Source organism: Nannobrachium achirus (genome assembly GCF_963921795.1).
Source record: "Nannobrachium achirus genome assembly, chromosome: 15".
Lineage (NCBI taxonomy): Eukaryota > Metazoa > Chordata > Actinopteri > Myctophiformes > Myctophidae > Nannobrachium > Nannobrachium achirus.
Genome location: NC_137822.1, coordinates 30,711,031 through 30,721,724, shown reverse-complemented (window position 1 = coordinate 30,721,724; position 10,694 = coordinate 30,711,031).

Here is a 10,694-nt window from a genome sequence, read left to right as displayed (position 1 = left end):
GGGTCAATGCGGTTGCATTCAGTTCTGTTACAACACTACTACGCCAGTCTTGCGTCACAGGTGACGTGGCAGTCAGCTGATCATTGCCAACCTACTTAAAGCCTGTTCAGTTGTCTCTTCCTCCTGCCTTGCTGATTGGCAGCTGGCACTTGCTTGCCAAGTTGCCATGCCTCATGGTGTGAGGCTGTTTGCTGTGCCTAGCTGGCTGGGTGTTACTGGTTGTTCTGCTGCTTATTGTTGCTTAAATCATGTTCTTGGCTGCTAAGCTAAGAAGCCGTGACTTGGCCAGGTTGTATGGAAAAAATGTTGGGATTGTTTGATTCTGGTAATCGCTGCTGAATTCTAATTATTGCTTCAAGGTTCATGTTGTCATTGCTAATGTTGCTGGTGCCCAGTTGCCCATTCTGCAGTGCTACAGTCTAATGTGGCAGTCGTTGTTGCTAAAGCTAATTTAAATGTGCTGTGGGCTTTGCTAACATTGCTAAAGTTAAGCTCAGGAACAGTGGTTGATTGTGGTTGTTATTCTTGACAGGTTCAAGTCTCATTATAATGAGGATCTCATTCCCTCTGGGCTTTGGGAACTTAACCACATCATTGATTAGCTGTTCCAGCAGAAAAAGAAGGGGAACGTGTGTATATTGTGGGTTGTTGTTTATTTCTCACCTCAAGTTGTTCCATATTTTATTGAACTGTTTAGCCGTTAGCAAGTCAGGCCATTTGCTAAAGTTAGCTCAGAAACCATAGAATTCATCAGGATCAGTGGCCTGTTTGCTTGTCGTCTCCGCAGCCATGAGCATCGCTCATCCCATTCAGTCAGTGTCAGCCAGCAGCTCTCTGCTGCTGACGCAGAGAGTGTCAGCTTATAACTTGTGTAATGTTTAACGTGGGTCGTTAGCATCCAGCTAGCGTGAGTTCGCCTCCTAGTAACGTCATGCTGCGAGACATGTTGCGCACCCCTCTGCGCATACTGAGTTCTATGGGTAACGTAGTTCGCTATCTTTCAAGCTCTGCGTTGTTGTTTTTCAGTCTATGGTGTGTTAAGGTGTCTTAACGAAATGGCCTACTTCCAACAGCTCTAAACTGCCATCCTGTTGTAGTATGCTAGCATTAGTCGGCAAACTTGGCATTAAATAAAGCCCGGCGACAAACATTGATTGCATTCATACGGCGTCCGACGTCAGTGTTGCCATGTCTGCTCATTATAAGCGACTTGGTATTGTATTCCTGTGAGGTCTCTAGCTGGGTTACACCCCGCCATTCCGAAACACCGCTATTCCGAACGTTGACTTCTAACCCTAACCCTACCCCTAACCCTAACCCTTACCCTAACCCTAACCCTGCCTAAAAATGCCGCGGCACGACTGGTCTTCAACCAGCCTAAGTTCTCACATGTCTCTCCCCTTCTCCGCAGCCTCCACTGGCTCCCGGTTGCGGCCCGCACTGAATACAAAACACTGATGCTGACCTTCAAAGCAGCCAAAGGTATGGCTCCTCCATACCTCCAGAAGCTGATCAACCCCTACACCCCCACCCGGTCACTTAGATCAGCCAACACAGGGATGCTGACAGAACCCTCGCTCAAAACTCCAGGGCAAAAATCCACTCGTCCGAGACAGTTTGCCCTCCTGGCCCCCAAGTTGTGGAATAAACTCCCTGTCGCACTTAGAACAACGGACTCACTCGCTAGCTTTCGCCGTGGACTGAAGACTCACCTTTTCAGACTCCACCTAAACCCTTAGCACTACAGAAAAAGAATCAATTAATACATGAAGCTAGTTAGCATTTGTTTTTGTTTTTTAGGTTTTTTCAGAACTTTGATTATATTGTGTTTTTTCTAGATAGATATCCATTTGCATTTGTTATATTGTTGATGATGTACTGACATATTATCTTGTTTATTATTGTGATGTTATCTGCTTATTGTAAGTCGCTTTGGATTAAAAGCGTCTGCTAAATGCCTAAACTGTAAACTGTAAACTGTAAACCCTAACCCTAACTAACCCTAACCCTACCCCTAACCCTAACCCTAAACCTAACCCTAACCCTGCTTCGGAATAGCGGTGTTTCGGAATGGCGGACTGTTGCCCTCTAGCTGTGGGTTTCCTTGTTTGGGCTTGGTTCTGGAGGGTAGTTGCTTATTTGGCTCGCTTCAACATTTGTTTTAATTATTTATTAGGAATAGCTAAGTTATAGAGCTCAAGTGGCGAAACTTTGGGCATAGACTGGTCGCTTGTTTCACTCACAGAATCTGGCAACGGAGATATTCGTTGTGCAGCTTGTTTAAATGATTTCGTCTCTGTGGGCTGTATTATTTAATGCTTAATGCTTATGTCTCACTTCGGGTTTATATGTTTAATGTATTGTGAAGCCCAAATGCAGTCATGCACTATCTGGCCGTCATGCCAGGCCAGCGCTTATCTTATGTCTATGAGTGGCCGATGTTTTCAAGTGCTAGTAGTGCTACATCGTAGCTTCAGCTAAAGTGTCCTGCGGCTTCATAGATCATCGTAGTGCTGCTGCTGGTTACTGTAAAAGTTCCTGTGAAATGATTTTCTAAAGCTCATTAATCGCTTCCCTTGAGAAGTCTTATAAAGGATGTCTGTCCGTGTTGGCTCTGGATAAAGGATCGCCGCAAGCTCATAGCATAGTGGTTTATGCTATGTGCGAGCATTGTTTGCTTCCGCAATCACAAGCTGTCTGACCCATGACGTCATCAGTTGAACTTGCTGGTGCTTTCTGGGAAACGTAGTCTATGCTCTAAATGCACTGGAGTATTGTGCATGCATTCGGTAGCTGTGGCTTTTCATGATTTCCAGGGGTGGAAAGTGCTCACATTTTGTAGTGGAAGTATCGGTGCTGCACTGTGGATGTACTCCGTTGCAAGGAGACGTCCAGGATTCAAAATGTACTTGAGTAAAAGTACGGAAGTATTGGCATGAAAGTGTACTTGGGGTACCAAAAGTAAAAGTCTAAATGTTTGAAAACTGCGACGCGTTGTGAGCCAAGGTATAAAATAGGGCTAAAGTGGGTTAATGTGTGTTTTGTATTATTTTACACCTGCAAAGTAACTAGAGTTTTCAAATAAATGTAGTGAAGTACAATATTTGAATCCAAGTTGTAGTGGAGTAGAAGTTAAAGTATTGGAAATTAGAAATACTCAAGTAAAGTTCAAATACCTCAAGAGTGTGCTTAGGTACAGTACTTAAGTGGATGTGCTTAGTTACTTACACCACTGATGATTTCCCTATTCCAAATGGTTGGGGCACTTGGTGGGGGACCTTATGCTAGCAGTCAGGTTGTTGGTTCATGCCAAGCTAGCTTCCATTTATTTCGGTGCTTGATGTGATGGCTTCTCCGGTGTTGGCTAGTAGCCTTCATGTTTGTCTTCGGATAATCAAGTTAATAATCCTCTCAATTGAGCTGGTATCAAACTCTGCCCTGCGCTCAGTTCAGGTAGCCTACTTGGGTGAATTAATTCTATATTCACAAATGGATAAATAACGAATTACTAAAATAAAGTATTTTAAATAGATAATGGATACATTTAAATGGATATTAAAAAAAAAATACATTTAAGTACATTTATATATTATGGCCTATATATATATATATATATATTATATATATAATAAAAAAAATAAAAAAAAAAAATAAAAAGGAAAATGCGTCGTCATCACCCAGTAGGTTAAGATGCATGTGCATCAGGTATGCCAATACTGCTTAATGTTTTTAAGTGGTAGGTTATGATACCATGGTGCGTCAGGTACACCATGGTGTATGTCTGTATGAGGTTAAATGTTGGGTTTAAGATGCCAATGGCGCATCAGGTATGCCAATGGGCATAAGGTTAAATGGTATTTAAGATGCCAATGCATGAGGTTAAACGTTAAGACGCCATGGTGCAGCAGGCATGCTAATGTGCATAAGCTTAAATGTTAAGATGCAATCGCGCATCAGTTATGCCATGGTGCATATGATTTTCATGGTAGGTTTAGCATAGCATGGGTAATTCACTAAGTAGAATATTCCCTCTATATCAGAATTCTCACCGGGTAAGTGTTTTTGCCGACTGCTCATTTAGATATCCTGCTCAGGCAGGTCTCCCAACATCGTCATCAGAACGGGTTTGCTTGGTTGCCATCATAGATGTTCTGCTCGGGCAGGTCTCTCAACATCGACTGAGAACGGGTTCGCTGGTTGCATCATTTAGTGCTAATCATGGATATCACTCCGTCTTGGTAAGGAGTTGTCAGGATGAGTATGTTCAGTTACTGTTATGCTTACCATGAAAAGCCGGTTGACAGTGGATGTCATGTACCGGTATGTGCGACAAGCCATACAGAAGTAAACTCCATTGCATGTTACTTACGGAGAGGTGCTCCATTAATAGTCAAGATATAAAAGTCTGTCATGCTGGCTGGAGATGTTGCTGTCTAAATGGGTCGGCTGTCAGATCATCGAATGGATGATTATGCGTAGAGTGTTTTAGGAAAGGTGTTATCTGGTGGTGATAGGATGATAGTTATATTTATTTTCATTAATCACTGTTCAGTTAAAGCATGGTTAGTACTCGTTGGTTCCAATCTTAGATCTATTCACTCTAATCAATCTTAATGTATTCTTTTATCCAAACTGTCAGCGGAACTGATATGTTAAATATTATCTCAACTTATCAGAATTTAATGAGTTCAAGTGTTGTAATTTAGCTTGAGCGGTTCAAGCAGTATTACTAAATATATGGTGGTAGCTGGGGGAAATCGTGTGCATCAGAGTTACGTTCACTTAAGTCCTAATGCTCCTCTATACTGGCATTAGAGGGATGGCTGTTGGTGTGGGCAACTAAAGTTATGCCTTAGCGATCCCAGATGGTTGTCGCTGTGTTGGGGGAGAAGTTGGGATCGGCGTAGTATTAGAGGGGAGCTTCACCCCACATTGTAGGCTCATAAGCTTGCATTCGTCACTGTGTCTCCTAAGAGCAGTGGGACGTCACTGTGTCTCTTAGGAGCAGTGCCTGGCTTACATAGATTTCCACATTATGTTAGTATATCCTAGCAGGATCCAGAAATGCTAGCGGCATTTCGTCTCTGTGTCTCCTAAGGAGCAGGGGGATATCTGCTAGGATGACACACGGCTTGTTGCGCCAGCTCACATAGATTTTCCACATTATGTTAGTATGTCTTATCAGGATCCAGGATGCTAGTTGCATTCGTCTCTGTGTCTCCATTAGGAGCAGTGGGATATCTGCTAAGACGTGCATGGCTGGTTGCGCCAGTTCACTATAGATTTTTCCACATTATGTTAGTATGTCTTAGCTGGATCCAGGATGCTAGCGGCATTCGTCACTGCACCTCCAAGGAGGAGCAGTGGGATATCCGCAAAGATGTCACACGGCTGGTTGCTCCATCTCACATAGTTCTCCCACATAATGTTAGTATATCCTAGCAGGATCTAGAAATGCTAGCTGCATTTCGGCACTGTCTCCATGCGGAGCAGTGGGATATCAGCTAGGGTGCCAAACGGCGTGGTGTGCCTGGCTCACATAGATTTTACACATAATGTTAGTATATCCTAGCAGGATCCAGAAATGCTAGCTGCACTTCGTCACTGTGTCTCCGTCAAGGAGCAGTGGGACATCTGCTAGGATGAATCGGTAGAGTAATTTCCCGTAGGGCGTTCTTGGTTCTGCGTGTTGGGGGTGTTTATATATATTTATATCTCCCTGCTACTAATGGTTATTGATGTTCTTCTGTGCTGCGCTGAGCAGGGAGAGCAGAGCCTGACGCCAAAATAAATGTGACATATACACACTTGCATTACTCATTCATAATAATAATAAACATTGTTTCAATCCTTATCGTGGGTTATCTGACTGAAATGGATAGAGCCTGCGATCATAGGTTCAGTCAGCATATACCCGAGGGGTCAATGCGGTTGCATTCAGTTCTGTTACAACACTACTACGCCAGTCTTGCGTCACAGGTGACGTGGCAGTCAGCTGATCATTGCCAACCTACTTAAAGCCTGTTCAGTTGTCTCTTCCTCCTGCCTTGCTGATTGGCAGCTGGCACTTGCTTGCCCCCACCGCCTCCCCAGCACCACCAGTAGGCTCTGCTGTTAATTCTGTTCCCCATGGGGGGTGTTTATATATATTTATATCTCCCTGCTACTAATGGTTATTGATGTTCTTCTGTGCTGCGCTGAGCAGGGAGAGCAGAGCCTGACGCCAAAATAAATGTGACATATACACACTTGCATTACTCATTCATAATAATAATAAACATTGTTTCAATCCTTATCGTGGGTTATCTGACTGAACTAGCTTCATGTATGGTCATTGATTTTACTGTAGTGCTAAGGGTTTAGGTGGAGTCTGAAAAGGTGAGTCTTCAGTCCACGGCGAAAGGTAGCGAGTGAGTCCGTTGTTCTAAGTGCGACAGGGAGTTTATTCCACAACTTGGGAGCCAAGAGGGCAAACTGTCTCGGACGAGTGGATCGGCTATCTTTTGTAGATCGGCTATCTTTTAAGATATTTGTTGTACAAGCTGTCTGCTGAATCTCCAGCACTGGTTTGGTGGAGGAAGAGATAGCAGTGAACTAAATAAATCAAGTGTCAAGTTGGGGTAGCATGTGGCAGCCAATCAACCACAGAGTTTTGTCAGTGGGTGACACATGATACCACTTGAGATTGACAAACAAACTTTTATATCGTCGTTGTCGGGTGAAAACCTTGTATGTACAAAACCGTTCATTTTGTATTTATCATTTAAAAATGATCTAAAGTAGTGAAAATAGCCGATCTACAAGCATGTAACGCCTCGCGATGTAGATCTGCTATTTTCACTAGTGATGTGCGACTGTTTTCTGTGAGGAAGCAGGGCTTTACTTTACAAAATAAATTACAAATTTGAAACTTCCTGAATACTGACCAATGAGAGACTAGATAGACCTGTCAAATACTGACCAATGAGAGACTAGAACGACGTCAAACACTGACCAATGAGAGACTAGAAAGACGTCAAATACTGACCAATGAGAGACTAGAAAGATGCAAGTGTGGTTGCCGTTGACTCTACTGGGGGAGCCAATCAGAGAGGAGGAAAAGGATGACATCACAATATCAAGGTATCGTGTTGTCTGATTGGCTGAAGGGTTTTATCAGATGATGAGTAAAAACACCAAGAACAATAGTTGAAGGTCACATGGCGTGAAAGAAGAAGGCGTAAACCTTTGATTCTCTCAAGGCAAAACATAGAAACTAGGGCATTAACGACTTGTGATTTTTGCAAGTCGACTCGACTCAGTAAAAAGTTGTGTTGAAGTCGACTTTATCGTTTGATGACGTCATCACATCACACATGACCACCCAATTATTTTGGGGGGGGGGGGTCCCCAGATGATTAACTTAATGTACAACATTGTTTTCTCACTCAACTGTAAACAAACCAACATAAAGTTTAAGTGCATAGAGCATACATGGGCAACTGGCGGCCCGGGGGCCACATGCGGCCCCCACCTTCGCTTAATGCGGCCCGCAGGTTAATACCGGAATACTGATTATTGATTTCAACTGTTACAATTCCAAACATAACCTGCTTTAATTCCTTCAGTCTATATATTATAGTTAGTATAGTAGTATTAAAATGTCATTTTTTATGTCCAATGTATTTGTATTTAAGCTTATAAAGTTAACATGAGTATATAACTAAATGTGTTTGAAATTAAATCAAAATGTTACATTCCAATTAATAAATAACAAAAAAGTCATCAGTGTTCCAATTCAAAAGAAGCAAAAATAGCCGATCTACAAGCTCAAAACGCATCGCGATGCGTTTTGAGCTTGCAGATCTGCTATTTTTGCTTCTTTTGTATGAGATACTAGAATGACAAAGTAGAACGTAACAATATGCAATGTGGCCCTCTGGAGTGAAGGTGGAAATATAGTGGCCCTCGCCATCATCAAAGTTGCCCACCCCTGGTATAGAGGGTATCTTCACATTTCTAAAGTGACAATTCAAGGACTTTTTAACACAATGACTGCCCCGGCCCGAGTTGCACAAGCTGGACCCGGTGTCTACTCATGCCACCGCCCGAGTTGACCGAGTTGTAATTTTATCATAATTAATGATTTGACATTGATTACTTACAGTACGTCGCTCCGGTCCCGTGTGAATCGGTAAAAGTCTGCGATTCGATTACAATGCATTATATCCCCAAAAAGAAATCTTCATTTTCTAAAAAACATTGGTCTTTTACAGCCAAAACATGACAAAAAATAAATGTTGTCATGTGACCCACGCTGGACCAATCGTGTGACCAGATCGGTTACACAAGGGCTCTCATTGCAGGAAAGACCCAGAGTTGTAGAAGAGAGAGTTACGTCACTTACGTCGACTCCCATAGTAAGCGTGTACTCTATGGTGGGAAGCTAACTTAGCCTAGCTTACTGGAGCCTGTTCTCATTCTTAGCGAGCCTCTGCCCCGTCCGCCCCCATTCAGTTTTCACTCGCTGGTAAGTAGACTAAATTAACGTCTTTTTCACTCTTTTAATAATGTTATCTACCTTAGAGAGGCCCGTGAATGCGTTACAATGGTGAAAAGGACGTGATTTGGTCTACTTCCAGCGATTTTAAATGCCTCGGCTAGAATGGGGGCGGACGGGGCAGAGGCTCGCTAGGAATGAGAACGGCTCCATGCGAAGCCACTTCCGGTCTGCAGCGAGTTCAAAGCGTGACGCCACTCTCATATAGAACGCTCTGGAAAGACCCAGCCTCCCCCAGCCAATCACAGTCAAAGCAGCGGTGCCACGTGATCTGGACCAAAACCATTAACCCTTTGTTGCTGGCGGCCAATGAAGTGTGTAACTAGAGACTCTCATCTTTCATATGGTGCATGGTTTGACATTCTCACACCAACACAGAATTAGGAAAAAAAAAGTGTAAAAAGTGTGTGGCAGGGAACTGGGTAAGTCGATTTTTAAAGGTGGCAGTCAATATGGCAAATTCAATATTGTCCAAATTGTCTTTTTTTTTTTTTTTTTTTTTTTACTTCAACTTTCTCTGGTGGGAGTCGACTTGTGTAATGAAGTCGACTGAGTCGACTTGTCGTCTTTTTCGTTAATGCCCTAATAGAAAATGAAAAAATGCTAAAAGAAAAAACATGTTTTTAGAAGCACAATTCTGCCTCATCAAAGTTGATGGCTTTTCCTTGTCAGACAGGGCGACAAGCGACCTAAAGGGCGAGGTCGCACCATGTCTTGGCCATCCGGCCAGTTACCCATATATGGAGACCCCTGGTACCCATATAATATGGAGATCCATATATGGAGATATGCTGTGAGAGCCCAAACATGCTTACTCAGTTGTTTGTTATGTGAAAGTCCTATGACGTTTATGACTTCTGACATCATACATATGATCCGTTTCATGCCCATATATGGGGATCCCTGTCTGTAAAACCAGCCACACACAGATATGGGCTGTCTTGGCCATCTGTCTTGGCCATATATGGATTCTGTTAGTGTGGTATGTGAGGCCGATGTGGTCTCCATATATGGGCATTCCCAAGTCCTGTTAGATATGAGCTTGATATTGATGACATCAGGGATCTACATATATGGGCATAAAAGGGATTATGTTAGTTCCATCTGTTCGACGCGGGTGAATGTTAACTACTGTGCCTAAACCTAAACCTAACCCAAACCCTAAACCTAACCTCAGTAAAGCTATGCCTAAACCTAAACCTAACCCAAACCCTAAACCTAACCTCAGTAAAGTTATGCCTAAACCTAAACCTAACCCAAACCCTAAACCTAACCTCAGTAAAGTTATGCCTAAACCTAAACCTAACCCAAACCCTAAACCTAACCTCAGTAAAGTTATGCCTAAACCTAAACCTAACCCAAACCCTAAACCTAACCTCAGTAAAGTTATGCCTAAACCTAAACCTAACCCTAAAACCTAGTCGAACGAATGAAACGTAGAAATGTCAAGATTTTCCCCGCGTGTGCGTGTGCATGTACTTGTGTGTGTGCGTATGTGTGTGTGTGTGTGTGCGTGTGCGTGTGCGTATGTGTGCGTGTGCGTGTTGAGTGTTGGGGGGAGGGGAAAAGAGTGAGTGATTTATAACAGCGACTATGATCCACAGCAGTGCACGCACACACACACACGCACGCACACACACACGTACGCACAAACACACACACACGCGCGCACGCACGCACGCACGCACGCACGCACGCACGCACGCACGCACGCACGCACGCACACACACACACACACACACACACACACACACACACACACACACACACACACACACACACACACACACACACACACACACACACGCACACACACACACACACACACACAGCACATTTTACAAACCACGATCACGGTTTTATTTAACTAGTCTAGTCGGCGACCTGGCCAACTCGGGAACGATGTAAATAGAGAATGAATGCCCCGCCCTTTAATGCAAACCCCATTATACCTGTTGTCATAGGACCCGTTTTGACCATCTGTTTGCCTGTGTCCATTTATGCCCATATATGGAGATATCTGTATCTGTCTGTCTGTCGGCGTCCATTTTATGTCCATATATGGAGATCACTGCAGATATAGTTCTGGGTCCATTTTATGCCCATATGCCCATATATGGAGATATCTGTCTATTTGCGTCCATTTTATGCCTGC